The following is a 17,561-nucleotide window of genomic DNA, read 5'->3' as shown; positions in this document are numbered from 1 at the left end:
GAGAGAAATAAAATAATCATTCTTTGGTGCAGTGCATGCAATCGTGTTCCTCGTGCTACAATTTGTGTTTTATAAGCATGCGATCGGCATGAATCACGGTAGGAAAATCGTGGATAACTACTGCGCAAGAAATATCTATTAGTGCAGCTCCTAATGATCACGATTAACGTCATATGTTCTGACCTCAGGGTTACAGGGTTCGGTGAATCAAACGGAGCCCTTAATTTGCTGGCTACTTGAAAATGCCTTATTGATTCCCCAAATAATAGAGCGCAAACGTCTCGACTAGCAACAGCAAAGATAACATGAGAATGGAATAAGTATCGCTAATATTGTTTTATGATTAAAATATTTCTCTACTCTCTAAATCTAAATCTTCAGCAAAGTTGATTTTCATTACACCTGTTGAGCCACAGAATTTATGTAAATCAATATGTTTTGTTGCGCTCTTCATCATAGCTCAAATCACTGATATCGCATCGCACATATGCCAATGCCATTCTTGAGCTTAATGCCCCTAGATGCACATTTCAACAGAACTTATCAAGCTTACAAGTATCATCTGCAAACTTCCTGTGCACATCAGTACAATGGTGCAGCGGTTCCGATTCGTTTGCTATGCGGATGTCGACAATATTGCGACACGCGGGATTGTGTTGCAGGCGCCGGCCGCCCTGTTCTCGAAGCTGACATTCAACGAAACCGATTACACCTACTACATTGAATGCATTGTGGTTTCCTCTTGCAGCATTTCTACCAGAGTTGCAACAGCGCTATGTAAGCTGCCCGTACTGATGCACAGGTATCGTTTCGAACGTTTTGCAAGTGCATTAAACCGGTAAACAGATCGTTGTATGGTAGTGTTGCATCCTTCGTGCAGATGACTTTGCACTGTACACTTCAAAAATAGAGATGAAATCTTGAAGTTGCCGAACACGCAACATTGAACTAGCTCCATGTATTGAAAACAAACAAACAAAAATGATTAGAACAACACGATTTGGTGTCAGCAAGTGACCGATCAGTAAATTATTTGTTTGAATTAATTTGCAAAAAATGAAGTACATATTTGGGTGTTATAATTTTCTATATTTTAAGAAGATTGAGAAAATTTCTTTGATAAACGAAATTAAGCAAGTAAACTATATATTTTATGAACTAGTGTCGGTTCCGTTGTACATTCGTCAACATGCAAGAATTATCAACATGGGATCAAAATGCGTATACACCGTGCCCCCGTAGGAACAATTATCCTACTACGGGTAGTCATGCTCCACCGTTGTTGCGCCAAGTAAGAAAAAGTAGCACCAAATAATTATAAATGAGAACAAAATCATTATTGGCTAAACGTATGATTGGTTTGACAGTACGATGATAAATAATAAGCTTTAAGAAATACTTTTAGTTCACTGCAGCTATGGAATAGACTGATTTTTATTTTCATGTTTTTGAAAAAGCATACTTTAAATTGAAATTGCCTCCAATATATGCCTAACAACCTGTTACTGACAATCAGCGGTTTAATCACCTGGCACATCTTAGCACTGACGATAAACCTGATTACCAAACACTTTTCATTCCATCAACAGGCCAACCGAATTCCAGCCATTCCACACTCCCTTTACGTGTTAATTAAATTTATCTAAATCAAAAACCAATGTTAACTGTCTTGTCGCCACACACTTCCTTATAGCAACAAAACCAAAACATGAGCATATATTCTCACGTGTTCTGTATCCTGCGCTGCACTACCGCTCGAACGAGCACAGTTGTATTTATTTTAACTGATTCCCTTCCGGCCGTGTGGTAGATGTATCGATAGATCTCATTCCACCACGGCACATCGTACACGGCTCGCTAGCATCACAGTGTCGCAGCACGCCCACGACACGGTGTCGCTTTAATTACGTGCTAGCATAAAGATCTCGTGAGACCGGCGACGTATGCCCCGGGGAAGCTTGGTCGGTAAAATGTTGCCATTTCCCAACCAAACCGCTAGCTACGGTCCCGCAATGGGGGCGCATCTGCCAGCCGAGATTGGCCGATCGGCCAAACGTTGGTGGAATTGGAATCGAAAGCCAGTGTCGGCCACCACCGGCAGGAAAAAACTTTTCCAACCAACTCTCCCATAGAGTGCACGCTGGTGGTGCACTATCGGTGACTACGGCAACTGGCATTCGCCTTAGCCATCCGCTACATGCATTCGCTCAGTGGAGCAAAGCGAAGATCTCATTAACAATTATTTTGATTTATCATGTGACGATTTTTCTCTCGCCCTCTGCAAAGCGACCTCCATAAAGCTCGATGGGTACGGTTGACATCGTCGTTGGTATTCGCAGCATACGTTACCTTCCCTCTCTCCCAGGTCAGCAGATAGACTCCACTCGTAGTCGGCACGACTCCAATGCCATGGTACCATAGGTTTCCGGCTGAACACGAGGACCGATCCGAACAGGAGAAACCAGAAATTATACATCATTGCATCGGATTTAACACTGCGATGCAATTTGGCTAAGGCCTCACTCACCTTCGGTACCGACTGACATCCAATCAAGCTGTAGCCAGATGCACAAGGTGCAAGTTTTAGAGTATCACAGACCGAGCCACAGCTCGAGATGCGGTGCGTTGCGACCGGGTTGTGCTCGGAAAAACAGCCCCATTAGTAAATCGTCAACACAGGCAGAAGATGAACGCTGTCATTAGACCACCCTATCTGGGAGCAATTTTTTTAACACTTGCTATGTAACCGCATCGATTCCACCAGAGCCGTCAAACCACTTTGCACACGACGTTTTGTTGGTGTTGGTGTTGTTGTTGTCACAGCGTTGTGATGATACTGCTTCTCTACTTTTTCCAATCGTCTCCCCACCACCCATCCCATAGACGCGTCCAATGTTTATCTTTTATCGTACTTAAGTGCTCTCTGTCTTTCTTTCGCTTCTCACTCTCTATCACATTGCACATTTAGTAGGTTCTGTGTAGGGAGACGCATGTATGTACATTATTTTACCCGGTGCAAGCACATTCGGCACACTTGCCAACGAGAAGCCGACCACTCACCGCGAACGATTATTTATTTTGAAATTAGATAGTTTCGCTATAATTAAGTGTTTTTGCTTCAATAAATGGCCGCGCATGGCGCACAGGCTGCGGTGGGGATCATTTTTCTGAAACGCAAATTAACACTCCGCGCGGTGTCGATTGGTCACAAAGGCAGTGCGAAATATAGATTCAAATAGCGGCAGATGGTCAACTCACACTTCGGGAGAAGCTGTAGGCCACGGCAGCACAGATTAGAAGGCAACGTCGAACGACATTAGTGTATGAATAACGTCGTCACTTGGCTGGTCGCTTACAGGTTGTCAACAGCTTTAGAGGCCACGAATTTACGTTACACTTGCAACTACAAGTAATCTTAATCAATTTTACAAGCTACTTTATTTTATTTCCAACACATTCGCTCGATGCTTAGGGTGGAGTGAAAGGAATGGGTTTAATAATATCTTCAAGTTCTAATTGTACTTCTCGTTTACAAAACTAGTGCTTGTATTTCTATCAAAATCAAATAACTGAAATTTGTATATTTACGTAAACTTGTCGGCGCCAACCTTTGGCTGAACAAGTTCTTCTTCTATTTGACGTAACGGCCTACGCGGACATGCCCGGCCTATACAGGCTTTCGAGACTAAGTATCATGCAGTTGGATTTAGTCAGTCCTTGCTGCTACGGGGGTGATGGTCCATTCTAGGCTTGAACCCACGGCGAACAAGTTGTTTAGTCGTTCAAGCTACCGAGTGTACCACGGGACCTACCCGGACTTCGCAAGAGTAAACTAATAATAACGTTACTCTTACTTAAATAGTAATTAGATAATGATAGCGCAAGTGCTCGCTTATTCGCCGAGATCGGGTCGGATAAATCGAACAATTTGATGGCGTTGTTGAACCCTTGTGATTAAGCCAAAATTAGATGGTTTGCATCGTATTGTGTGTTTCTGAAAAATCCTTTCTATGGATGAATATCTACTCCTTTTTAAGAATACTTGGGGCGTGAATGGAATCTCTTTAAATCTTTAAACTCTAAAACAAAAATGAGCTTGTGCGTTTTTCCACTTCCAGTTCTAGCGTATCGAAGTCTAGTAGTAGACAAGAGTTCTGTAGAGTGGCAATTAATTCCACGAATTAGTGACTATTTTGATAGATATTTTAAACTAGTAGTATTTTCAAACTACGGAAAATGGGGATTGGAGTTTGTCAAATGGTATGTTTAAGCTTAGAGAAGCTATATCAACTACGTTTGCCATATCTATGATAAATATCATACCTAACAATTATTGAACTTTTAAATTCACTTCAAAAACACTTAACATAACAATTTTGCTTATCGTACCATTGATTTTATAAACGATAACTGATAATGAGAATCAATCTAACACAGGTTAATTTATAACAACATGTATTTCTTCAAGGACGTCAAACTTGTTGCTTCTGTTCTGAACGCATCAATGAAATGGCTAACCACATGTTCATGAATGTTGGATTCTGACCGGCAACATTTACATTTCGATTGTTGGTTAAATTATTGTTTACAATTTACGAATTCGGGTAGATTTACTGGTAGTGGTGTGCAAACTGTCTTCCCCTTCTGGTTTCCCACCACAATTCAAAAGTTCAAGAGAGATATTGATAGGCTCCTCCCCCTTTTTAGTAACGTTTCACAGAGCAAAACGCTTGCACGATGGACAAACAGTCGGACATACACAAAAAACCGCTTCTTTCAAATACTGCATAAACATAATTTAAATAATAAATGCATCAGTTTAGTCCTCAGCTCAGCTGGAAGCAATTAAAAAAGGCTTTTTAATGTATAATTTTTACATGTAGTATTAAATGCATGTTAATTTAATGTACTTATTCTAAAAAAATGCGAGAGCTGCGATCATTATTGAGATACATCGTAGATTGTTTCGCTCACATTTACACTTCGAATGTGCTTCTCGTTCACACTCGCCATATTGATTCTTGGATACGAGACGCGCTGAATTATGTTCTTTCAGATGATTGCTCCAAAAAATAAACAGATGACGTCACAAAACCTGTTCCTCCGGTAGTGAGTAGAATGTGATCGTAACTGGTAAACAAACAGCTGTTGACCATGGCAATACGAACAATATGCATGTTGCATCGGAAACTGGATGTATGGTTGATTTTTTTTCCTGCGTTATATAATATTGTAATATGTTTAATTTTGGTTAGATTATGCATTGTGCGACAATAATGACATTGGAATATATGACTATCTTTACGATCATCATGAAGTGTCTAATATAAAAATTTTTAAGAACATTATTTTAAATGTTTTTTTTTCGAAACAAGAAACGATTACTTACAATATGACACGAATGCACCAAATGTTATTAATGCTTTTGAAAGTTTTATTATTGTAAATGAAAAGAAAATACATTCTCGATTTTTTTAGTTGATTTAACCATTGACCAAACAAACGTTTTAAAATAGAACATTTACAATGGCTATTATTGTATTGAAGCCAAGTGGAGCCTTAACTCATAAGCCATAAATCGAAAAAAATATTCTAAATAACCATATTTTTTAAAATAAAATAGTACCAAAATGTACGGAAATCCTTGCTAAAATTTTGTTTTTTTTTTGTGATTGTATTTGCGAATAATTGTCCGACATACATTGATATACCGAGTGTAAACTATTATAAAAGTTATTATAGCTTACATGCTGATTGTCAAGTGTCCAGGAAACGTAAGAGCTTCACAAATGTCAATGTAATTCGAGTTATAAAGCCGAAATGGGTTCGTTGGCACCGTTTTGTGTATTTCTGAAGTCTCTTTACAAATGAACGATTCTGCTCATTCTATCAGTGGAAGCAAATCGACATATTTTCAAAAACGTTTGGAGCGTTAGTCGATCCTCCTTAAAAGCCAGCAAATAAGGATTGAGCGTTTTTTTGTGATGTTCTAAATTTTCAAGGTCTAAGAGTAGACAGCAGGTTTGGTAGGGTCGCAATGAGGTATGATTTATCCACGGTATTTTTTTAATTACAAACCGTGTCATTTTGGATTGTATTGTTTATATTCTTGGTTTTAATTGCTTCATAGAAAGACACAAAAATACTGATCCGTTATCTAAAATTGAAAATTCTCAAAGTCTTTGGTAATTGAATATATTTATCGATTTCTACACTAGACTAGAATTGAATGAACAACTAAGCGGTCCTTCATAGCCATTAAAACCAAAGAGGTGTATTTTACTTAACAAAACAATCTTTAATTTTATTTAAATAAAGAAAAAGGTTTACCTCAATTTTCTTTTTTCCTCTTATCCCTTTTAAGAACGAACATTGTCTCAAAAACATTTTTAAAAAATACGGCAGTTTTTAAAAATTAGCAACATTAGCAAGAGATTCATTGCAAGGATTATCGGTTATTTTGTACCTGTACTAATAAAAACCAGATGCGCTTTATTGAGAACACATAAAGGTCAATAACTTAACGCATGTGATTCAGAATCCAATTCACTACAATTCAGTGTAATTGATAACATGTGATTAGTTAGTTTATTTAGATCTCAAAACATCATTTTCATCATATGGTTCGGCTGGTAATGCTTCTAACAAGTACAGTAATTTTAATCACTACCCAATCAACCCTCACCAACTCTTTATTGTTCTTTACTTCTGGCAGTCCAGTTACACAGGATGGTTGTGCAAAATTGAATTTTGCCAACAAATTCCACCCAATAAAACCTCGTACAGACACATATCGATCGCGAAGATATTCATTTTCACCCAATCGGCATCCATGTAACGAGCCTTCGTTCACGCTTACCGTATAATGCTACATTCACAACACCTTGCCAGCCATTCCACTTGTGGCGAAAGCCGCCACAAATGAGCACCGTTCGTCTAACGAACCGTGAGAAATAAAGCTATTTGACGCCTTCGTATTTCATGTTTTATTATTACTTTGTCTTCGAATCTCATGTTGTACCTCATGTTGACCATCCGATGCAGCCCTCACCCTTGATTGTTCACCAGATCGACTCACGCCCGATCGGTTCAGTGGATCAGCATTACCACAAGCACACAGCTACATGGGCGCCCCATTTGCACCTAGCTATCAGCACGATCGAGCGGTACCGCACTCTATTCAATGAGTGTAAGCTCAACGAGAGCATCCGGCCAGAAAGTAAATAAAGCAAACTTCAAACCAAAACCTAAAACGGCGCAATGCCGTGCAGTTGCGGGCGGCCGGGGTAGATGGGTAAATTCGTCGATGCACGGAATTGGAGGTAATTTTTCTTGCCACTCACCAACAACGTCTTCAATTGGCGGCCACTGCCACCGTCTTCATCGTAGTCGGTACATAGTATGTTTTATAAATGTTTCTTCTTCGCATATCGAAACATTATCTCACCTTCGCGACTCTTCTTTCACCTGATCAAAAAATGCCGGGCTTTCACTGTCGTTGGTAGCGCTCAATATAGCTGTAGTGAATCACCATGCCCGACCTGGTCTAATGCTTGTTCGTTGAAATGATCTTGCTCTTATGGTGCAGTTCCACCCGAAGTTCTTCTGTTGGTTTCATGCTTGCAGTAAACATAGGAAAACGGCACCCGCCGACAAACGCTACCATAATCTTCAACCTGCACTGCTACGTTCTCCCCCGAGTCAGCAGCAACCCTTTCCAGTCACTGTATGAAATTACTGCTCTCGTTTAACCGGTAGATTGAATCACTATCTGTCGCATGGCCCGTCTTCTTATGGCGGTGCAGCTTACTTTAATTTAGTTGCTTGTTGTGCCGATTAGTGAACATTGTGGTACAATTACGAAGCTTGTAGGTACAGATTTCACAAGAAAACATGGATCATATCGGATCTTGTAGTACGTTTAAATGGAAAGGAAAATAAAAATATTTATCCTTTTTTCTTTTAATAGCACCAGGTTGCCTTTTAGATTTATTTACATATTTGTTACCTAAAATTGTTTACAAATTAAAATAAAAGATCCAAAAGTGATTTACAATCAAAGCTACTAAAACGTGTTATTATACACGGATATTAAAAAAAACCGTATGGACGGTTACACGGTTATTATTTCATTGCATCATCAAAACAATTTTAATAATAATTAAATTACTTTTCAAATAACATTCGTGAAAACACTCGTTTCAAAAACTATGATCGTTTATCCCTTCATTAAAATAAGCGCCTTGAAGTATGCAATTCAATGATCTTCTTACTCAAATAGTAAGGGTGTCGAACCTGATATGTGACGTACGTAACAAAATGAATACGGATGCTTTTTCATACGTGATGCACCAATGCTGCACAGCTTAATTGGAACACAATATTGCTGATATTCTTGATTCTTGATTGACATAAAATATGTATTTTTTATATTAAATATTTATTACATTAAAAACTAAGAAATGTTTGCAAAAAGAATTAGAATATAATTTATGTGTTTTTTATGTATTTTTTGTATATTTTTGAACCCTTTTTAAATGATATACTTTTATTCCAATCAAAACAGTTCTGAACTGTTTTTTTATGTGTAACACCTCAATGATGTTATGGGTGTGGTTTGACTATACATTATAAAATTCCGCAAAATAAGCTCTACAACAGGTGGACCGTACAGGGCATAAAAAATCATCCCGGTTGCTACGACACGACAGACTCAGACCAAGAGCCGGTAAACTTGTTGAGCCGGGTCATCGATGTCTCGGGTGCTAGCTTCACATTTAATGGACCGCACAAGCGGGAGGAAGATTAAAATGAGTCGTAAATTCTACTATTTTATAACAACATATGGAACTTTTAGACAATGTCATTAGGTCAAATACGCGTTCGTGAACGGTTCTTCACTTGTGTCCAGAGGCTATAGCCACGATTACTTTTAATAATCGTTCACACATCTTTAAGACATTGTTTTTTGGTTAACAGTTTGTTCAACTTGCCGGCATGTATTTTCATGTTCAAATGACGATAAAACGGTTGGTGCTGTATGTAATCATTGAATTATTTGTTTTTTTTTTCATCTGCAAATAATACGTTTAGTATATATAATAACTATATATAATAACTAATAACTACTATTTCTGTTCAAATTGCTTACACAAAATGTAATTAAGAGCTCATCAGTACATATTTTTTGAATCATTCTATTTATTTCTCAGTTCAGCCTGTTTTGTTGTTTCTTACCTAATCAATTAACGATAAAAAAAGGATCACTAGTCTCGCAAGCGTCGTGACTAAGTAAATAGCAATAACGTTTCAATTAGTATACGTTATGACTTACTGTGTCTCACTTCAACAGAAGCTATCTCGAAAAATGAATAAATTACTGATGCCGAACGGTGGACATGAATACCAAACAAATAAAATTGTACAATTACCGTATCCTGATGCGGCAGCAACATCGACATCGGCCACATTTTGCTCCACACGATATGCATAATTAAAACATATTTTCTCATAAACAGACACCTATTTTAAAGTTGCAGAAAGAGTCATAAAATAAACTTTCTCTCTTCATACATCAGAGCTTCGGGGCGTTCAGAGCCTATTGGCCTGCTAAATTGTCTTACTTAAGATACAATCCTCCATCTCCAGTGTTCTACCGGCAGAATAAAATTATACCTTTATCATGTCACGTGCTTGAATTATTGGCCTGTTCCCGGGCTTTGGAGTGAAATTTATCGGTTTATGGGGCTCGATTTCTCTATCATCTCGACCGGCCAGTGAATCAAATGGGTAGCCAAAACAGCTCACTGAGGGCGTTCTCGATACGATCATTTACGCAGCTTAAAGTGTTAATTCAAGCTCAATCGAAGGGTTCACAATTCAGGCAGCCAGAATAAAGACGAAGCTAACCGACAATGCTGGTCTTTTTGGAAACGCACCGCTCGGAAAAGGAGAGTTTGCTCTTGAGGACGGCTTGATGTACCCGAAATTATCATCATCAAAATAATTCGCCAAATCGTAAATTTAATTGCCTGGGCGCTTGCACTCGATTTCGCCTGCATCAAGCAAAAACGAGTGCGGACCTCATTCGCTCTACTGCGCTGTGATGTGTGTGTCGTTGTTGCATTGCATATTATTGAGTGTAAAATTGCTCAGAGAGCAAAATAAAGCCTGCAGGAGCATTGCATGCGGCAGATTTCGTGGTTGATTGTGCGCTCGAGAAGATGCACCGACACTAAAAAGTGCATCAAAAAATTCGGTCACCCTTGCGGTGCGAATGAGTCGGCCGATGAACATAAATTTTTATGATTTATGTAATTTAATTTGCGAATGTAGCGCTTCCCTTTTTGTCGTACGAGCAACACTCGACAATAAACATCGCTATAGCTCAGCGATCGACCATAGCAAGAAGGTTCAAAATGCAAAAAGGGTCGTTTCTTCGTGAAATGAGATCGCGCCAAGCAATGTGTAAACGGTAAGGACTACAAAGCTCCCAGCTTGTTGTGTTTCATCTTTTGCGACGATACCAATATCCGCTATCAGCTATATCAGCTAGAATGTGTTAAAGATGTGCACGCAAGTTAAGCCCCATTGGTGCACGTCCCATAACATTTTGGCCCGGCCTGGCAACGAATCAATGAAATGATGATATATTGCGCACATGAAACGTTAAATACTTCAAGAGCTGGCTTTGATTGCTATTACGGGGCCTGATTATGAAAACTTCCCTGCCCCGAAAGGTCAGCTGATTGGACAGACAGATTTTTGGTCAAGTTGATCTGGCGGGTTAACATTAAGATTTTTGGTACCCAATCATGAGTGCCAAATAATAACAAACTCATTTTTCCGGTTTATATTGTTACATGATAAACGAATACTTCATTCACTACTCGGTCTAGGCTTATTCCCTGCGCTATTTTTTCAACAATTGTTTGTATACGATATACTAAGTCCCGTACAATAACACCAAATACTTTAGCTTATCTTTTATTTTCGTATATAGCAAATTGCTACAGAAAAAAGTGTTTATACTATTAATTCGGAAGTCTAAATGTGCCGTAAGAAATAGTAAAATTAAATATTTCTAATCAACGAATAAATGTGTTTAGCAGGATTTGGATATAATATGCTTTTTAAATATTAGGCAAAATCAAAACTAAAGCATTCACATAAAAATAACGAAAGCTGTCAAATTAAAAGCTATCGCATACTACTGATTCGCGTGTATCGAATATTGCGTATTGCAGATCATTGCTGTACTAAGAACTTTTCTCGGTTTACTCCTCAGTATATCATCCAATTCATTTTTCTACCTTAATCACCTCAAACTAACCTTACAAACCTATACAAATAAGTTTGCTCCTTTTTGATCAAGTACACGTCTGTATTTGTCAATTAACACGACCGATGAGCTCAACATGCTGTAATGATAATGCATTCTTCACTCCCCTACCGGACGTGTTCCCCCTCAAACTCGAATGAAAAATAACACCTTTCAGATAAACCAGTGTCCACGTTGCCTAATTGAAAGCCAATCGAAAAATAAGAAATCAACCACCAATCCCCGATCGTCCAGCCAGTACATCGATCCGAAAGGGGTCATTGGCTGGGAATAACTCACCGAAAAAGGTCCACCACTCTTGCTGACCAACGATCACTGCCGGTTGTGTACGCAACACCTTCGGCTCGAATCACCGACCGTCGCGCCGGCTGTATCTTATCAATAAACATTTCAATAAACAGTAATGTACCGCAAAAATCAAAATTTGTAACGCACCGAATAAAATGAATGCGCACGCGCGACACTCGCTTCAGTTCGCACGTCGCTCGCTGCCAGACAGCAGAAAGAACACACCCAGCAGTAAGCGACAAACCTTGCCACTCGCGCTGGAAATAAAAGGCAGATGATCCGTAACGTACAACACGTTTTCGATGTGTGTTTGAGCACATTAAATCTCTGAAAAAGGCTGATACGAGCGAGAAAAGGCATAAGGAACTGAGGACTGTACCCAATGCGCGAAAAGGTAAATATAAATTACTTAAGTCCTGACCCCTGGCGTGGCACTACTATATATTGTTCGGTTTTATTCTTTTCGTGAAAATTGGAAATTTATGCTGACCAGCAATACCAGCTCATGGCTCTACCGCTGTTTTCTTGGATGGATGTTGTTGTAGGCAACGAAGGTTTGCTTCACTGGCACCGTCTCCTACTCTGGTACATTTTTGGTTTGTTTTGTTTGATGCGTATGCCATACAAAACGGGATGCAAACCGGGGGCATTCGATACAGACAACCTTGGATACAGTTACAGATGAGCTGCAACGGCCGCGGGATTGAGTGAATCCTTTCCTCTATCTTCGTCGTCATCGGCGATACCAAAGGAGCGGTCGGTCAGTGGGAAACGCTACACGCCGATCTGCTCGAGCGCCGTTTGTAAAACATTCCAAATTTGTACAACTTATGGGACAGATCATGTGAAAGGGAGTCGATAAAAGTTGGTTTCACTTCACACCTTACGTACCGCACGCGATACGCTTCGATTGCTTTCGCACAGTCGTACCGTTTTGTAGCGACTTCGTTGGCTTCTGCTAATTGAATTTGACATGAAAAATGTTTCCCCAGTGGCATACTGGACTTCAAACCTGCAAACGAAAGCGCGCATCCTTTTGCGGTTAATTGATTTTTAATCTTGCCGGTAAATCAACGAACACAGATGCGCAAACTACGCGAAGGTTCGCGTGCAATCGCTACTGATAATGGTGATCATGATTAGCAAATTCGTTCCATACGATATCTCGAAAGCTCTTCCTCTATCTTTTGTGATAATGCAAAATGCTAAGGAACGTCTTTCCAGCGGCTTGATTTGGTTAAATGTAACGTTTTTGGCCAACGATAACGCGTATTCGTATTAGCGTATTTTAGCAGCTTTTTTGTGATACAAAAAGGAGAACACAAAACCATTCGTTGGTTGGCCTACTTTCGTAATCGAATGTATTGCAAGAATGTTTCAAATCAAATATACGTTGGGGTTCAAAGACATGCATCGATTTCTAACTTTTGTGTGTGTAGTGTAAGATATTTGCAAAATGACTTATTTTTCCGCTAAGATATTTCCAGCTAGTAATGTGGCTGCTGTACTGTATCTTCAGCACCGATAAACATTTTTGTAAGACAACTTAAGACTATGTAACCTCGATACTATACCACCAAACCCGGTAATGATCCGCTTTCTTCTAATCTAATTAAACCAATTCGACATCTTTGGATCATGTTCATCTACAACATTACCACCCGCGAAAGGGACCGTCAAAGCGCACGGAGTACCTGATTCGGTGATTACAAGGCTTCGGCTCTGTGTATGCCTAAAACGGCACCATTCTACTTCTACCTCGAGTCGAGTGCCGTCTGCACGAACACGTTCCCAACAATCCCATCCATTCACTGGTGAAGATGTCTGCAAGCGGCACTGCAGGAACCGGGTTGCATCATTATGGGTCTGACCTCAGCCGTTTCGCAATACTTTGTGGCCACGAGGCAAGAATGAGATAATTGATTTTCCTCCGGCTACAGCTACAGCTCTCTTTTCCCAGTGAAATGAACTTCACTTACCGGAACCCAAATCTGAACCTGTAAACGCGCCAGAAAATCCTGAGCAAATCAGCACGTGGGCCGCGAGCATACCTTTCAGGCAACGCTACTTTGAGCAGCAAGCGAAAATGAACACAATCCCAGCATTGCCCTCACTAGGTTGAGAATATCGGAAGGCGAATAGCGCACACCACATCGTCGTGGCGTATTGGTCTCGACCATCCACGTATGCACATATTTGTCCCCATCCCCATTGGTAAATTTTATCCTGGGGGTGATCTTCGAGCACACAACTCGAACGGATGCATCTTCACTATGTTTTGGTGCACAGAATGGAGCGATCGGTGCTGCGAATGTAGCCGTTACTGGTGGAACTTTTGCTCCGAAGCATCGGTGATTCCGAGAGAAACGTTTTAGTGTGCTGATAAAATCATCCATTTTACGAGCTTTTCGATGATCTTTTGAACCGACGTCATTGCGCGACTGGCAGCATCAGCCTCGTCAAAACAGGCTCGTTGCACAGGTTCGGCAAATGCATCGTTTTTCCATTTTTTTGTTTCGGTGTCTCTGAGGGCGGTCACATCAAGTGCCGATCGAATGTAAGACTACATATAAGCGTTCCATAATGCCTTAGGCTGACCTTAATAAATTAACCTTCTAAGTCGAGTGTTGCATTATTGTTTCATGAAGCATTTCTACCGATGGAAGGGGTTTTCGTTTTTGTTCAGATAACTCATTATGACAAAAAAAACATGCTTTTAGCAAAACATGTGGTATCATTTTAATCATCATTAGTCTATTATTTTTTATATTAAAGGAGGGATAGTCTGGATGTATTTTTTTGAATGTTTAGTCAATTACAAGACAATTTGGATATTTTCATGGAATCAAAATTCACTACAACATTATAAGAAGCAAATCAAAACCAACACCTTCCATTCTCCACAAAGCTACTTTGTAACGATGAAACACTATTTCATCGCCCAAATCCTCTCAGCACAGGGAATAATTGCAGCACTAATATCAAGCATAGTAATGTGTTATATACCACTATGGCTATTAACGCGGCAAAATAGTAACCACGTCGCAAAGCTGTTGCTTAGAAGACGCACGGTACGGGCTGAATAAAGGAATATATGAAATAGCTGAATCGAAATGCACATACGCTAAGTGAATTGAAGTGGCTGGTATAAACCATCAGCAAAACAAGAACCTACAGCAATAAGCCTGACGGAAAACGGGCTCGATAGTGATCGCGGGAGCTCAAATCTTAAAAGAAGTCATCTCCTCCCGTGGTGCAGCAGTGGATGTGCGATACACATTCATAAAATGAGAAATTGTTTGCCCTTGCCGAGTCTTTTCAGGTCGCATTCTTCGCCTACAGATAGTTTTCAAGAATGGACTAAACACCAGTATCATCTTTAATCTTGATGTTAATTGGTACTGTAAATAATTTCCTCAAACATTAATGGATATTTGCAATAAAATCAAAGCTATTTAAAAGATCGTGCCGCCATCCGGATCGACTGTTACGCTTAGCACTGGTCCGTCCGCGAAATAAAAAAGCAAACTATTCGCCCAGGGTGCGGTCTACCAGCCACCGAGGAAGGACAGAAGTCTAACGAAATGTGATGATACGAAAACATGGAACCGTACCGACGCTGCACCAGGTAGCTAAGCTATGCGTTCATGCACCGTTCATGGTGGGATGATGTGTGGGGAAGAGGTCGGTTGGTTTGCGGGATCCTGTAGATGCGAATAATGTTAACGGCTGCCGCCACTGTTGTCGCGATGCCACCGTATTTTCAGCTCGAAAACACAAAACAATCGTCTATGCTGTTCGCCTTACCGATGAGAAAACGTCGGCGAGATGCTTTTAACTCATCACTACAAACCGCACTCCCTACACAGGTTGGCAAGAATGGAACAAAGTGCAGCGGCATGATGGAAGTAAGAGAAGAAATAGAACTATTTGATATATCTCTCCCACTGATCTTTCTAGGTGGTGTGCTACGAAGCTACGAGAAAGCTCGCAGTTATGCTTCTTCTTATTTTGTCTACCATGATTCTTTCGTTTAGTGATTCGACAAATAGTAAAACTCAAATATGTATACATATGTGCACATGGTAAAGGCACAGCATTGTTGGTATAATATTCAATTCTTGACACGTTATTTATTGATTAGGGTAGTAAATCCATAGAGGTGAGTTACAATTGAGTAATGTACATTGGGTTGTAAGCAGATTGAATTTTAGATTGAAAAAAAAAATTTAGTGAATGTAGAACGCAACATCGGTGGACCGGCTAGATCTTTTAAAGGTTCCAATCCTGTTCCAATTTCCTTCTGGACCGTCTTTTTGTGGGATGGAGCTGTTCCAGTTGTTAGGTACTATCAAGGCCAGAAATAAAAAAGTAAGCAAGAATTAATATTAATAAGGAACAAGCAATGCATATATACTCAATGTATAACCTTAACTCAAATGTATACCTGTAATATTTTTCAACCATTTTTTGCGTAACAAAGTATTCTAAAAGCGACACATTAGTTTAATAAAACAAATGGACACAGTTACTGAAATGCAAACGTCTTATAACCAAAACCCCTTTTCAAAGCTATCATTTTTGGTTTACATACGGAAAGAGAATCATGGGAATTTGTGTGCATGTCCATTTAAAGAGCCGCACACACTGTTTTTTGAGTTTGTTCTTCAACATGAGAGAGAGAAGAATGTTATCGTGTAGGTTTGTACTGCAGCTCTGTTTGCACCACCCATCCACAACGTCTCCATTTACACCACCACAATTTCAAATGATTCACCAGGGACAGATTGTAATGCAATGTCGTCACGAAGATTGTGTCAATTTTGTCTAGCAGCAAAAGAGAGTTTTTATTTTCAGCAGTAGCAAAAAGCAGCTTTCTTCGCACTTAACAGATCACGTTCGATCGTGGTCGGACGTTGTTGGTTTTAGCGGTATCACATGTCTTACGTATAGAGGCATGCTGTGTCCTTTAAAGTATACATTTTAATTATTCAATTTCGAAATGATCTGTTGCTGGCAAAAGCTCTCTAAGCATGTCCCACGGTTACTCTATGTGCTACTTTTAATAGATGTACACTCGTGTCACAATTTGCAAAAGAATTTGTACACAATTCAATGTTTTCCTTAAGTCAGGAACATCGTTGGGCTAGCCGATGGGAATGAACTGTAGAAGCAAGTGACAAAAATACCATCTCCTAGGCAGTCTTAATTCTCACGATTGCTACTCTGTTTTATAGATCCCTCAATTAGTATCATCATTTGGGTCGACACGATCGTCTTGCTACAGTAAATTTCTGCATGGTTTTTTCGCCTACTGTACAGATGATAGCAAAAAACAAATCCAGTAAAATCTTCATCAGTCGACTATTCTGCGACCACCCATTTGAAGGCCACACAGAAGTTTAATGATGTTGAGCAAAGAAGCCGCTATGTATGACCAATTTAATGCTTATTTGTTAGTTACTCCATTTTGATCATCATAATTTTCTTACACAGCGGCCGTAGCTCTTTGCTCTCCGTAGCTTTTTGCTCTCTATAATTGTGCTCTAGGATTGACATAGGATTTGCTATGCCAGAATCAACTCGGAGGAAACAACAGTGTAAGCTGGTTCTGTCATGAGCAATAATTTCATTGCTGTTTGTGGTCAAAACCAAGCATCCAAGAAACAAATTACTTTTTGAGCATAATCATGTTGGGATCACGAAACGAATTGCATTTCAATATGTGCTTCTTGTTAAAGGTTCATTCAGCAAGCAGTCCAATGTAAAACAACGAAGATAGTAACCGCATCTATGTAAAATGTAATGTCCATGAAATTCCTTCTTGTTAAAGGTTCATTCAGCAAGCAGTCCAATGTAAAACAACGAAGATAGTAACCGCATCTATGTAAAATGTAATGTCCATGAAATTCCATTTTTAAAATATGTTAAA

This window comes from Anopheles arabiensis, chromosome 3 (genome assembly GCF_016920715.1).
Source record: "Anopheles arabiensis isolate DONGOLA chromosome 3, AaraD3, whole genome shotgun sequence".
Classification (NCBI taxonomy): domain Eukaryota; kingdom Metazoa; phylum Arthropoda; class Insecta; order Diptera; family Culicidae; genus Anopheles; species Anopheles arabiensis.
The sequence above is the reverse complement of the archived record's forward strand: the minus strand, read 5'-3'. Positions refer to the sequence as shown.